Source organism: Marmota monax, unplaced genomic scaffold, assembly GCF_021218885.2.
Source record: "Marmota monax isolate L192 unplaced genomic scaffold, Marmota_monax_Labrador192_F-V1.1 WCK01_AAM20220418_F8-fsc00137, whole genome shotgun sequence".
NCBI classification, from domain to species: domain Eukaryota; kingdom Metazoa; phylum Chordata; class Mammalia; order Rodentia; family Sciuridae; genus Marmota; species Marmota monax.
In genome coordinates, this window is record NW_026692854.1 from 1,900,009 (window position 1) to 1,916,001 (window position 15,993).

The following is a 15,993-nucleotide window of genomic DNA, read 5'->3' on the forward strand; positions in this document are numbered from 1 at the left end:
GGGAGACGAAAGGAGAGAAAGAGAAACAAAAACAAATAAAAACAAAAATAAAGAAAAATCCTAACCTTCAAAAGACAAAACAACTCTGAGGGTCTCCTTCCATTTCCATGCATTTTCCCTTCTCTCTCCCTTTCCCTCCCACCTCTCATCCCTGTTTAATGTTAATCTTCTTCTCATGCTCTTCGACCCTACTCTGTTCTTAGTTACTCTCCTTATATCAAAGAAGACATTTGGCATTTGTTTTTTAGGGATTGGCTAGCTTCACTTAGAATAATCTGCTCTAATGCCATCCATTTCCCTGTAAATTCTATGATTTTGTCATTTTTTAATGCAGAGTAATACTCCATTGTGTATAAATGCCACATTTTTTTTATCCATTCATCCATTGAAGGGCATCTAGGTTGGTTCCACAGTCTAGCTATTGTGAATTGTGCTGCTATGAACATCGATGTAGCAGTGTCCCTGTAGCATGCTCTTTTTAGGTCTTTAGGGAATAGACCGAGAAGGGGAATAGCTGGGTCAAATGGTGGCTCCATTCCCAGCTTTCCAAGAAATCTCCATACTGCTTTCCAAATTGGCTGCACCAATTTGCAGTCCCACCAGCAATGTACAAGTGTACCCTTTTCCCCACATCCTCGCCAGCACTTGTTGTTTGACTTCATAATGGCTGCCAATCTAACTGGAGTGAGATGGTATCTTAGGGTGGTTTTGATTTGCATTTCTCTGACTGCTAGAGATGGTGAGCATTTTTTCATGTACTTGTTGATTGATTGTATGTCCTCCTCTGAGAAGTGTCTGTTCAGGTCCTTGGCCCATTTGTTGATTGGGTTGTTTGTTCTCTTATTGTCTAATTTTTTGAGTTCTTTGTATACTCTGGATATTAGGGCTCTATCTGAAGTGTGAGGAGTAAAGATTTGTAGTACATACAAGAGGAAGTGAGGGGAAGGGGAAAAATAATATAAGGGGGACAAACGAATGTCAGTAGAGGGAGCAGAGAGAGAAGAGGGGAGGGGAGGGGAGGGGAGGGGAGGGGGGATAGTAGAGGATAGGAAAGGCAGCAGAATACAACAGACACTAGTATGGCAATATGTAAATCAATGGATGTGTAACTGATGTGATTCTGCAATCTGTATATGGGGTAAAAATGGGAGCTCATAACCCACTTGAATCAAATTGTGAAATATGATATATCAAGAACTATGTAATGTTTTGAACAGCCAACAATAAAAAATTAAAAAAAAAAAAAAAAGACAAAACAAACAAACAAAAATAATGAACATCAAGAATGATTAAAAAAAGAAAGAATTATGTGTGTGTATATGAATATGTGTTTGTGTGTATGCCGCAACCTGCACAGCCAAACTAGCAGAGTATGGAGAGGAGTGATGGGAGATTTGAAGAATAAAGACTCACATATGCAGATCTTGAAGATGAACAGCTGGGATTGGGTGGAGTGCTGCTCTCTGCTGGAGAAGCAGGTCTAAAGAATTACACTAGCAATCTTTAATATATATGTCTCATTAATCAGATTAAAGATTATGCAAGCATTATTCTTTGTATTCATGAAAGTTACAGAATTAGCAACATTATGCAGCTTATTCCTCAGTTACATACTACAGATACAATATGCAATGTTAGGAGATTTGTGTAGCTCTCAAAAAAGTTCATTGTTTGAAGTTACTCTTATGCAGGCAGGTTCAGGAGCAGCAGAACTGGTAAAACACTGTGGTTGTCTAGCAAAAGAGTTCCTTTATTCCCAGGAGCGGTGTGCCTGAGATCAAGGTCTAGACTGATAAGACTCTAGCACAGAGCATCCTCATGGAGGACATTACCATAGCAACTAGGCATCCTGTACCTTTGCACAGAAACTTTCCCAGGCATCAAGCATTCCACAGCTGTGAAGTCATCAGGCACCCCAATTTCTGACACTGTTCTCCCATTCACTATCACTGCTCTCCACATGTGCATATGTACATATGAACACATTATACACACATATATATCCCAAGAACCAATCAACACAGTACAGTAAGAACTTATGGGGGGAAAAGAAAAGAATTATTATTATTATTTTTTTTTTTGTACCACGAATTGAACTCAGGGGCACTCAACCACTGAACCACATTCCCACCTATTTTGTATTTTATTTAGAGACAGGTCTCACTGAGTTGCTTAGTGCCTCGCCATTGCTGAGACTGGCTTTGACTTTATGATTCTCCTATCTCAGCCCCCAAAGCCACTGGAATTACAGGAATGCACCACTGCACCTGGCTACTAATTCTTAAAGAAAAATGAAAGGATTTTCTCCACTGAGGTTGTCAAACCTGTTGGTAAGGATGGATGGTCACTGCTTGTGACAGACCATCCTTCTTTTTGTTTATTCTTGGCCAAGTATCCCTTAGATAGAACAAGGGTTGGGCTCTTTTTGTGCTGCTCTCTGGGCTGACAGCTAGAGTGGGCTGGAGCTGAAGCTGGTCTAAATAGCTCTCAGCATCCTTTCTCACCAGGATTAGGTAGGATGGAATAGGAAGCATTGTCAACTGGAGTTTTGTCTGGACAGACCATATTGCACTCTCAGGTTGAGGCTGCTGCAGAGCTATAAATGAGAAGTTCTGGCAGCTGGAGTTTAGTTCAGGTCTTTTGGACTTTTTCAGGTGGTATCTGCTCTGGAAAGATTAAATCAACACACCTCTAGGGTCAGGCAAATGCTGATCTCTGCTGGGTGTCTGCACCTCAAGGGCCTCCCAAGATTTCTCATAAGGTGGAAGAGCCAACCCACCAGAGGTCTTGTAACCCTACCATCCATAAGTGTAGTCTTACTAGGCTTAGTCCCCGAATGTAATCATGCCTGCTTGTTCAATTCCCTGACCTTCTATAATTGATCACACAAGTGCCAGGCTCAAAGGGAAAGTGAGTTGCACTCCCCTCCGTGTCTCTGACTTGGAATCCCTTGGGTACATTCTTCTTTGTGCCTGTTTTAATCACCTTATGCTACCAAGATATACCCTAGGCCACATTGTAGGCCTTGTTAGGATAGCATGGCAGTATTTATTGTGATCTCTCAGGCTTCCACAGCAGCAATCTATCTATAACATAGCCTCCTCAAGATGGTTTCTCTCCTCAGTTCTCCACCTACCAGTTGAGAAACATGAAGCATTTTTTAAACACCAGCTTGCTGTGCACCCTCTGATTCAGCTATGCTTAGACTACTTTTCTGTTCCACAGGTTTTTTCATGCTATTATGTTTCTCTGTTAGTTATCCTTTCCCTCTGTGGTTAACAGGCATTGATACCACTTCTACCACCAGCTTGGCTCCAAGGTACTCTCTCTTGTCCTTTGTTTAATGCACCTGTGTAATCTGGATCTAAAAGAGTCTCTGGCTGTCCAGTATTAAATTTCAATGAATTCCCTTTTTTACCCACCTTGCTGTAAGGAAGTACTCCTGCTGCTTGAATCCTAAGCCACATTGCAACTGAAATTGCAGCCTTTCTCTAATCCGTATCTTGAATCTACCAAAAAATATTTTACACATTCAAGTATAAATTTAAAATTCATTATTATAAATCCAAACTTAATTGTTTGTTGTTGCCTTCTTTCATTTTTTTATTGATTGCTTTAAAGTTATGTGATACATATACTTGAATACAGCAATTTTGACATTTCCATAGAGTATTGGCATTTTCAGGCAAATCAAAACACAGTTTCAAGAAAAACAAAAAGTTACTTAATACCAATGGAAACTTACATATTGCTGAGGGGAGTAGAAATTGGTTCAACCACTTTCAAAAATGATTTAGATTATCTTATAAAGTTTAATTATGTATGTCCTATGACGCAGTAGTTCCACTGGTAGAACTCTTACTATTTATCTTTCAGAATGTTCATAGTTTCCTACTTATAGTAGCAAAAATCCATGAAAGCCTAAATGAACATTGACCGGAAAAATCATAAATAGTTTTATGTTTTTATAATAGAATATTATATCATAGAGAGTCAGTGAACTGAAAACATATAATATTTATGAATGAATCTTAATAATGTAATATCTAATAGATAAGTGTGTATGTAAAAACCTGTGTAAAAAATGGAGAACGAAAACAAATATTGAAGATGGTGGTCACTATCAGTTTATAAGCTGGGGAGAAAACACAAGATGGGAAAAGAGCCATAAGTAGATTGGAATTGCTAGTACTTGCTGGTAATGTTCATATCTTCTGTGTGGGTGATTTATCATTAAATAAATATGAATACACAAAATAAAACAAAGGGGAGTGTGTTTAGACCAACGCTCAAAATATGACACAAACTAATGATCTCAAAAATATTACCACATCCAATTTTGTGCTTCTGAAGTTAAAACAAGCAACAAAATCTGCAGTATATATAGTTATTACTGGATTTAGGAAGACTCAAGTGAGTCTACTAGTCCAATATCTGTAGCATAACTTTTTAAGTTTAGAAACTCAATCTAAGCCGGGTGCGATGGTACATGCCTTTAATCCCAGCGGTTTGGGACACTGAGGCAGGAGGATTGCAAGTTCAAGACTAACCTCAGCAACTTAGTGAGGCTTGAAGCAATTTAGTTTTCTATAAAAAATAGAAAGGGCTGGGATGTGGTTTAGTGGTTAAGCACCTCAGTGCCCCTGGGTTCAATACCCTTGTACAAAAAAAAAAAAAAAGAAAGAAAAGAAAAAGAAAGAAAGAAACTCACTCCAGCTAGTGATCTTGCCTCAGGATGAATAACTGATAATTAACTGATTCTGATCAAACTTAGTGAATTTGGTATATAACTAAAAATCCCTATTTGTGTTAATTTATACTGAAAAATACAATGGCCAAATAGACTATAATGGTTATGTTATTTGTTCACTTACCAAATACTTACTGAACATCTCCTATATACCAGATAGTTTGCTAAACACTTGGGATATGGTGGTGACAATTTGCACTGAGCTTATCATCTATTGGGAAAGACAGATATATAATAATTCCTAATTATGAAAAACCAGCATATTAGCTTGTTAACTTCTTTTATACAATGGGGTTTAGTAGAAAAGTTTGGAAGACTGAACATATTGAGTTAACTATGAATGTGTCCTGGGCAGTGGGTCTTTACCATATCTGCTTACAGCTTTCTGTCATTTCTATGGACCAATGACTGCTGAGTTTCTCAGTTATCTCTTTCCAAATGGGAGTCTTAATTATGTTATCCTTACTTGGGTCCCCATTCCTCCAGTGTACACAAGGACAGAAGTGTGGGAAGATTCATTGACTTTTAGTTCCTTAGTTGCTGTACTACTGGGATCTACATTCGACTATGATAAAGACAATTGTGCATCAAATGGAGATCCTGCACTTTGGTCATGTTGTATTTTCCACATGTGGTAGGAGTACTGCCATATTTGGATACCAGAGGAGCAATCCTTGGCAGAAATGGCTAGCTATGTTCTTCAGTTGGAAAGTAGGGATAACAACTCCTAGGGTTGCTGTGAAAATTAATTATTCCATGTAAAACATAGTAAACAGTGAAAACATGTTAACTCTCCTTGAGGAGAACACATCTGAAGGATGCTCAATAAACATGAAATCAGAGAGTTGGAAATTGTGCAAGATTGATGCAGACATCAGCACCAAAAACAATGTCTTTACCCAGCAGGCCCAAAGTACATCTATCAGGCAGTCAATCTAACCTTTCCTTTTGGTGCTTAGTAATACATTGACTAATTCTCAGGGTTTTTTTTTTGTTCCCATTTTCTGCTTGCTCTCTCTTTTTAGACGTGTTATGGATTCAATACTCAGTTTTTCTTCCTCCTTGTCTTCCTATATGGATCATCTGAAAAATTTTGAAGTGTCTGGAAATAATACATACATTAAGAAGAGTTAGAAAAACAGTGAAGACATCAGGACACATTAGTAGGAAAATAGTAAATCCAAGGTGAGTTCAATGCAGAGATGTATGTATAGAGTACGTCCTATAGAATGAATCCTATTAGGTGGAAAACTTTGGTTTTCTAAAGTTAAAAAGTAAGATACAGATATATATCTCCCAACCACTCAATGGAGTCACTATAATGTAAAAGCAAAGATATAGTTCAAGATAAGTCCATTTTATTAAAAGAAAGAGTAATGAATTTTCGCTATGGCCTTAGCTAATACAGAGAGTACTCTGATTAAGGACACTATCCTGACACAAGGTAAAAGAGAGTTTCTTATCAATGGATCCTAACATTAGTCACAATATTGTAACCAAGCTGGGTGTAGTGGCACATTTCTGTAATTCCAGCAACTTGGGAGGCTGAGGCAAGAGGATGCAAGTTTGAGGACCACCTTCACAATTTAGATAGGCCTTTAACAATTTAGCAGGAACTTAAAAAAGTTTTAATCAAAATCCTAAATTGTAGTTATAATCAATTGTTATAGATTATCGAATTTTAGTGCTTAGGAAAATACTTAAATTTTATTAGTAATGCCTTTATATACCATTTCTTATGTTGGAATGCAAACTAATCAAGTGATTGTGTTGGTGGTCTTCATTACCATCCTGTTTTTCTAACTTATTAGGAGAACTCACAGAACTCAGTGTTTACTCTGTTCATGGCCTTGAGTACGATTTATTACAGTGAGAGGATACAAATTTTAGTCATCAAAGGGGAAAGGCTCTTGGGGAAATTCAGAGGAGATCTAATTAGTTGTCTCCTAGTGGAGTCACAAAGGACACATAGTGCTTAATTCTTCAAATAATAAGTGGTGCCAAAATGTGTGAAAATGCTGACCGTGTTTGTTAGAAACTCAACACCCAGGGTTTTTAATGGGGACCTGTCACATAAGCACATTCTACCTGGCATGTACCCAAATTTCAGGCTCTGTGAAGGAAAGCAGATGTGTACTTAAATTATATCATTTCTACAAACAGTTTAGGCACAGTGAGCCACTCATATCTGTCAATGTTTGGAACCCTTTAGAAATAAAAATTTCCAGAAATGAGCCAAGGGCCAATCTTGTAAGCAGGCATTTTTAAGGATAAGCAGTCAGGACCACTGTGTCAACTCTCTTCTGCATGGGGACAATGAAACTTACCTAAAAAATTTGGAAGTCCTGCCGCAGTCTGGCTGGGCACAATTCAGGAGCCACTTGTCAAAAGAAACGAACTTTATTTTTAGAACCACACACTCCAAACAAAACAGCTCCTCAGGAAAAACCCTCAGAGCCCAACTGCCACCACCAGCTTCCCACAAGCCTCTCAACCTCCCCCACTCCTCCTGCTCTTGAGGCTGATTGGCTGGGTCATGTGGGCGGAGCCAAAAAAAGTCCCCCAATGAGCAGCTCTGTAGTCTGAAAGGGCGGGGAAACAGCCCAATGAGCATCTCCAATGAGCATCACCACAGAGGAGCCAATCAGCTAGATGTTGCTGGGGCCGCTGTGAGCCAATCATCAGCTGGCAGTCTGAAAGTTTGCTGGGGCCCCTTCGGCTGTGGCTCTCAGCAAAGTCCCTCTCTACCTCTGCTGTTATTATTGTACCTTGCTACATAGCTTCTTATAATTGCCTAATTGTCCTGATTATTTCATTAATTATAATAAATTAATGATGCTAACATAAACTTAACCTATGTATTTTTTCTTACAAAAAGTTGCAGAATTTAAGGATTAGAAGTTTTCAAATTTAAAAAAGGATGCCAGTTTATGTGTGCCATTATATAATTAAAATTTAGCATTTCATGTGAACTTCTCAAATGAGCGTTGTGATTTTACTGGGGCCTATATTTCTGTTGTTTTTTTATGGTACTGGGGATTGAATCCATGGCCTCACATGTGCTAGGCAAGTATTCTACCACTGAACAATACCCCCAGCTCCTAGGGCGTGTGTTTGTTAAGGGAGATATTGTAGCTTCTGATTTAACCACCATTTCACAGCACACAGAAATACTGAGTATAATAGATTGCACATCTCAATTAACTCGAACTAGATTTATTTTCTTTTGAATTACAAGAGCCCTAGGAGAAAGAAGCTATTAAATCTTTCACTGGTTATTATTTCAGCATATGAAGAACATTTGTTAAAAAGAAAAGCATTTCAGGTCTTTTTTTTTCACACTTCCTTAAACAAGGGCTATTATTTATTGTACCATTAAAGAATTGTTACTACCCAGACAATAATAACCGCAGAGGTAAGGAGCTTTCAGATTCTAAGCCATGATGATGCAGACAGCAGGTCTGAGCAATTCAGACAGAAATTAACATGCTGGCTTGTAGGGATTTCCAAAGGAATGCTAGGGTAAATGGGGAAGCCAAAAAAAAGCAGACCCAGTTTACTTTCTTCTTCCAGTATATGGACTCTCTTCACACACTATAGAATTTGCTTAGTTTGGAGAATTGAGAAGGGATGTTTTTCATCTCTAGCTGAAAACATCACCACTATGGGGGTAAAACTTGACTTCTAGTATAAATATTTAATCATTAATCAATTATTTGCTTGGTGACTCCTCTGTGCTACCACATACCCCAAAAGAAACGAATACTGAACAAAACTGACCATGCACTCTAGTATCTAAGATGCTGTGTCATGACTTTTGAACAGTGAGTATAAATCACCAGAGGCTCTTCTGCCTACCTGCGGTATTTATTTAGTACTCATTGTGTAACAAACTTTCCTTCTCTAAATTGTTCAGCTGACTAACACACACAGGCGCTGTCCTAAGTGCTTTACAAATATTCACTGATTTTATCCATATAATAGTCCTATAAGGTAGGTACTGCTATCATCTTTATTTTTTACACATGTGAAAACCTAGATGAAAAAATACTATACAGTATGCCCGTGGTCATAGTTGGATGCCTACCCAGACAGTCTGATTTTAGGAACAGAGCTGTTATCTATTAAGCTATGTTTATAAAAGATATTTATATTTCTCAACATCCAAAGAAACATAAAATATATTCACATGATAAACCTCAGAAGGAGCTAGAGACTTCTTTGAGCCTATGGAGAAATTACTGTGTCTTGTACTTGAGTGCATAAATTTGAGATCTATGACTTACTAGACCAGCTCACTTCTAAGTCTTAAACTTCATGACTCAACAGCTTTAAAATATCACCTAATAAAATAGGGTTCATTTAATCCAGTATGGCTGCTGACAACTCAAACAGTGTCCAGGCCAAAAATCTCTAATTAATTGGAACAGCAATTATTTTCCACATTAAGTTGGCAACCACAGTAAGCTGAGATAGTAACCATCTTTTCCAAATGGAAACACATTTTTTCCATTCCAGAAGATTTTGAAGTGAGCATAGAAATATTTAAGAGAATTAGAACCATCATACTGATAATTTTGTGTCAAAAGGAATATGTGTATATTTAATATTCAATGTAATTTTATAAGGTAATTTGTTCAGACTTCTAACTCCAATCCAGGATACAAAATTCAGTAACTGCTTCAGACTTGAGAGTTTAAGGTGATAGCTTGCTCAATTTATGTGTGGTACTAGAATAATTAAGAATATTTTAGGTACCCTATCTAATCTGTTAAATGCATAGGAGTTATTTAGGTCCAGGAAAGTCTTTGTTTATTGATTCTGATTAAACAAATGAAGTATTGATAAATGAAACTAGAAAAATTAATTTTATAAAATTTTTAAGTCTTTGAAGGTACTGAAGTTTGAAAAAGAACCAAAAATTATGAAGTCTCCTTAGAAGTGACTGACATAAATGTAATTTAATTTTTAAACTGATTTTGAAAGTTAAAGATAGAAGATTTTGAATTTATAATTTGCATATATTAAATATAAATTTTAAAAAACAAACTTTAAAAATAATATAATCTAAGTAAAAGTCCATATACATATATATTTTCCTTTTTCTTGTTTTGGTACTAGGGAATTGAACCTAAGTGCTCTACCACTGAAGTACTTCCCCAACCCTTTCTATATTTTATTCTGAGACAGGGTCTTGCTATGTTGTCCAGACTGTCCTTGAACTTACCATCCTACTGCCTCAGTCTCCCTAGTTGCTAGACATGTGCTACTATACCTGGCCAAAAATAATCTTTAAAAAAATTTTTTTCAAGTTATAGATGGACACAACCCTTTTATTTTATTTATTTTTATGTGGTGCTGAGGATTGAACCCAGTGCCTTGCATGTGCTAGGCAAGCACTCTACCATTGAGCCATAACTCTAGCCCCCCAAAATAATCTTTAAGAGTACATAAAGATTATTTATGTACATAAAAGTTCATGCCAAAATCCAACTGAACTGCAGAGGAAGACAATTAGAAAACAAAATGACAACATTGGGATAGAAAACAAATTTTTCAAACTAAACCTCTGATAAGGGGTTAATATCCAAAATATGTAAGGAACTCCCTCAACTCAATGGCAAAAGAACAAATAACTTTTTAAAAATGGGCAGAGAACTTGAATAGACATTTCTGTGATGAGATAGAAGTCTTGACTATAATGACTCCATTTTGTTTAGTGACTCCATTTTGTGAAACAGCCATGCCATCTAGAAAAGTCATGACTGGGGCAAGTGGTTTTTCCTTTTGTTGTGGAAACCCTCAAGAACACGGAACTATCTAACTGGGCTCTGTTTCTGTAACTGAGGTAACTGGGCTCCTGTTTCTGTAACTGGGGTAACTGGGCTCCTGTTTCTGTAACTGGGGTAACTGGGCTTATTCTGATTGGCTGAGCCTACTGCTGCCTGACAGCAATCTCCCACTTCTGTGACTTGGCTTGCTTGCATTGGCTTAGCCCCCTAACGTCCCTTTTGTGTGTTTTTTGGCTTAAGTATGAGGGCAAACTGAAAGTGGTGTGCCACTCTTACCATCTCGCTTTTAGAGAGTAGAGTGTCTGCTGCTGACCAGCAATAAAGGCTTAATTGGAATGGCAATGTGTGGTCTGACAGTTATTTGAGGGTCTCGGTATCAGTATAACATTTCTCCAAAGAAAACATACTAGTAGTCAACAAGTATATGAAAGATACTTAATGTAATTAATCATCAGGAAATTCAAATAAGAACCACAATGAGATAACACTTCTCCCTTCTTAGTATGATGTGTTAGATTTTGTCACTGGGATGAAATACCTGAAAAAATCAACTTACAGGAGGAAAGATTTGTTTATTTACAAATTAACTAATTTATTATTTTTTGGGGGGGAGGCAGGTACCAGGAACTGAACTCAGGAGCATTCAGCCTGAGCACATCCCCAGCTGAATTTTGTATTTTATTTAGAGACAGGGTCTCACTGAGTTGCTTAGTGCCTTACAGTTGCTGAGACTGGCTTTGAACTCGTGATCCTCATGTCTCTGCCTCGAGAGCTGCTGGGATTACAGGTGTATGCCGCTGGGCTGGGCAGACAAGATTGATTTCAGAGGCTTCAGACAATGATCGGCCAGATCCATTATTTCTGGGCATGCAGTGAGACAATCTATCATGGTTTGGCATGCAGTGAGACAATCTATCGGGTTTGGAAAAGGAAAACTCTCAGCTCATGGCAACCAGAAAGTAGAGAGAGAGAGAACATGCAATAAAAGAGACAGAGGACACACCTCCAGGACATACTTTCAGGGCATACCTCCAGAGACCTACTTCCCCAAACTAGGTCCCACTGCCTATAGTGTCACCACCTTCCAATAATGCCATCAAATTATTACTACATCAGTGGATTAATCACTGACGAGGTCAGAGCCTTCACAATTAATTTACTCAAACCCTTCCTTTGAACCTGGATGAATTGGAGATCAGACTGTCAACACATGAATCCTTGGAGGACATTCCAGATCCAAATCATGGAAATATTTTTTAAAACATAGATAACAAGAGCTGGGGTTGTGGCTCAGTGAGGCCCTGGGTTTGATCCTCAGCACCACATAAAAATAAATAAATAAAATAAAAGTATTGTGTCCAACTACACCTAAAAAATAAATATTAAAAAAATAGATAAAAAGTACTGGTGAAGATGTGGGAAAATTGGAATCCTTATCTAATGTTGGTGGGGATGTAAAATCATGTACTTACTATGGATAACAGTAGGAAGGTTCTTTTAAACATTCAAAGTAGAAATAAAATGATTCAACAATCCCACTTCTGAGTATTTATCTAAAATAGTCAAAATGTTAAAAATATAATTGCATTTCCCTGTTCACTGCAGCATTATTCACAGTAGCCAAGATGCAGAGACAACAAAAATGTCCATCGATGAACAGTAAATAAAGAAAATTTAATGCAGATATACAATTAAATATTATCCTTAAAAAGGAAGGAAATCCACCATATGCAACAACATGAATGGACCTTGAGGACATTATGACATGTGAAATAAGCCAATCAAAGACAAAAACTACGTGATTCCACATATCAGGTATCTAAAATAGCCAAAACACATACAAACAATGGAATGGTGGTTGTCAGGGCCTATCAGCAGGGGAAATGGGAAGCTGCTATTCAATGGGTATAATATTTCAATAATGAAAAATAAGTTCTAGAGATCTGCAATATAACATTGACCTATAGTTAATAGTAATACTGTATTATAGATACATTATAGTTAATAATACTGTATTATTATAGAAGTAATCTGTATTGCACACTTAAAAATTTAAGAGGGTTAATCGCATGTAAGGTTTTCTTACCACAATTTTTTAAAAGATGGTACCAGAGCTACCTCAGATACTTTGTTACCCAGCCTCTGTTGCTTCTAGGTCAACAGCATATGTCTGACCTTGGCCCAGCAGATGTATCAGCCCAGACTTAAAGTCATAAGCTAGTGACATGAACAGTGATTACTGTACCGGAGAAAAATGGCAGTTTCACAATTTTTATATTATTTTGCTAAATGCCCAAATCATACTAAGACTTTCTAAATTAAAACTGTTCAAAAATGTGAGCAATAAAAATTTCAGTGTGGAGGGTTGAGAATGTGGATCAGCAGTAGAGCACTTGCCTAGCACACATGAGGCTCTGGGTTCATTCCCCAAAATTAAAACAAAAACAAATGAACACCAGTGGAACTAAATATCTTACATTTCAAATACAAAGTGTATAGTCATATTCAAACATCAAATGTGACATTTATAAATACATAAATATGAAAAATATACTACAAGAGGGCTGGGGTTGTGGCTCAGTGGTATAGTGTTTGCCTAGCATGTGTGAGGCACTGGGTTCAATTCTCAGCACCACATAAAAAAATAAATAAAGATATCGTGTTCATCTATACCTAAATATATTTTTTAAAAATGCTATGACAAATCATTTGTAGATATAATGAATATAAAAATATTATGTAAAATAAACCATATACTATATGAAATGTAGAAAGATTAATTATTTAATGATAAATTTGAAATAAAATGTTATACATCTTTCTTAAAAAGAAACTTAAAAAAATAAAATATGTCAAGAACAGTGGCATGGAACTGACCAAATAATGTACATGTATGAATATACCACAGTGCATTTCACCTTGTTTTAAAATTTTTTAAGTTGTAGTTGGACACAATACCTTTATTTTATTTATTTTTGGTGCTGAGGGTAGAACTCAGCATCTCGCACGATCTAGGCAAGCACTCTACCACTGAGCCACAACCCCAGCCCCTCACCTTTATTTATATCAATAAAGCACTAATTTTAAAAAACTATGAATAACTAGAAGGAAGACCAATAGAGTAGAAGAAGGGGAACAGTGGGAGGGAGGTGGGGAAAGAAAGAGGAAGTACTGGGGACTAAAATGGAGCAAATTATATTCCATGCTTGTATGATTATCTCAAATGAATTCTAATATTATGTATAGCTATAAAACATTAATAAAAAAGAGAAAATCATGAAAAAACCATACCTAAACTAGAAAAAAGAAGTAAAGTATGCCAGTGGTTTCATTATTGTATTATCATCATATTTTTATGCAAAAATTTTTAGCTATATTTCAGTTTTACATACTTCCTACTAGTTGACCAAATGATAAGAAGATACATGTGATTCTGTTAGCTTCAAATGATTTTCTTTTGATCAATACCTTTAATAAAATCTTTTATCCTTATTCCAATACTTTCATTGTATTTTTTTACTTAATAGTTTATTTTAACATAATTTTGGTTCCATAGAAAACTGCAAGAATAGTACAAAGGATTCTCATACATTTTTTACCACTTCACTACTGCCTGTAATTACTGCAATTTGTTTTTTCTAAAAACAAGGAAAGTCTGTTAAACTACAGTATAATATCAAAATCAAAATTAACACCGAGTGGCTGGGGTTATGGCTCAGTGGTATAGTGTTTGCCTAGCATGTGTGAAGCACTGGGTTCAATCCTCAATACTGCATAAAAAAATAAATAAATAAGTAAAATAAAATTATAAAAAAATTGATGAAAACATTTAAAAAATTAACAGTGATACAATATTATCATCTAATTTTTTTTAAAGAGAGAGAGAGAGAATTTTTAATATTTATTTTTTAGTTTTCGGCGGACACAACATCTTTGTTTGTATGTGGTGCTGAGGTTCGAACCCGGGCCGCACGCATGACAGGCGAGCGCGCTACCGCTTGAGCCACATCCCCAGCCCCTCATCTAATTTTTCTTATTCAATTTTTGCCAATGTCTCAACACCCACTAAAGAAAAGCCAAGATAGGGGTTGGGACTGTGGCTCAGTGGGCAGAGCACTTGCCTAGCATGCATGAGTCACTGAGTTCGATCCCCGGCACCACATAAAAATACACACATAAAATAAAGGTATTGTGTCCATCTACAACTAAAAAAAAAAAAAAATCCAAAATGAATTCAATTGCCATGTGTCTTTAACTTAGTTTAATCTGAAATAGTTCCTCAAACTTTGTTTTATGTGACAGGTGTATTTTAAGAGGTGTATATCTGTATATCCAGGCACAGGGGTGTATATCTGTAATCCCAGCAACTCAAGAGGCTGAAGCAGGAGGATCTCAGATTCAAAGCTAGTCTCAGCAATTTAGCAAGGCCCTAAGCAACTTAATGAGACCCTGTCTTAAAATAAGTAAATAAATAATAAAGTAAACTAAAAAGGACAGGGATATGGCTTAGTGATTAAGGACCCCTGGGTTCAATCTCCAGTACTGAAAAAAAAAAAGTTTAGGTCAGTTATATATAGAATGTTTCTGGATTTAGGTTTTCTGATATTTCCTCATGGTTCTATTCAATTTTACCTCGGTCAGGAATATACAAAGTTGAAATTGTGTCTTCCTTAGGCCCTCATATCAGAGAGCTCATAAAGAGACTTTTTTTTTTTTTTGGTACTATGAATTGAACCCAATGGCACTTAACCATCGATCCATATCCCCAGCCCTTTTAAAATATTTTATTTAGAAATAGGATTTTGCTAAGTTGCTTAGAGCCTTACTAAATTTCTGAAGCTGGCTTTGAACTTGTAATCCTCTTGCCTCAGCCTGCCAAGACACTGGTATTATAGGCATGTGCCACTGTGCTGGGCAAAGAGACATTATTTTGAAATGCCTTTTTGTATGTATGTATGTATTTTTGTATTTACAGGGAGGACCAGGGACATGAATATTTTTGTTGCTGCAGGTAAGTATGTATTGATAAAAATATTTGTTTTTTATTTAAAGAAAATACTTTCAGGTACCTCTTGGTCTTTCTCTTTTTATTATATGTAATTGAATATTTTGATATTTGAACCACTTTTAGAGTGGCCATGCTAGCACCCCATTTGCTTCAAAACTCTCTCACACTTGAGTGAGGTTTGTTTTTGTAAACATTATTATTGTTTCCTCTTCCTCTTGACAATTATTGTGGTTTGGAAAAGTATTTTTACATTGTTCAAAAACTGCTTTCTTATGAATGAATAAATACATTGGTGTAGATATCAAGACACTGATCATTCATACTTTTGATTTTTAAAAAGATCTAAAAATATCACCCATGTAAAAGGTATCCTTTGGGCTGGTATCTCTGTCTACTGAGAGCTTTGTCACATCAGTCCTAGCGGTCCTCTATTAGCCACTTCC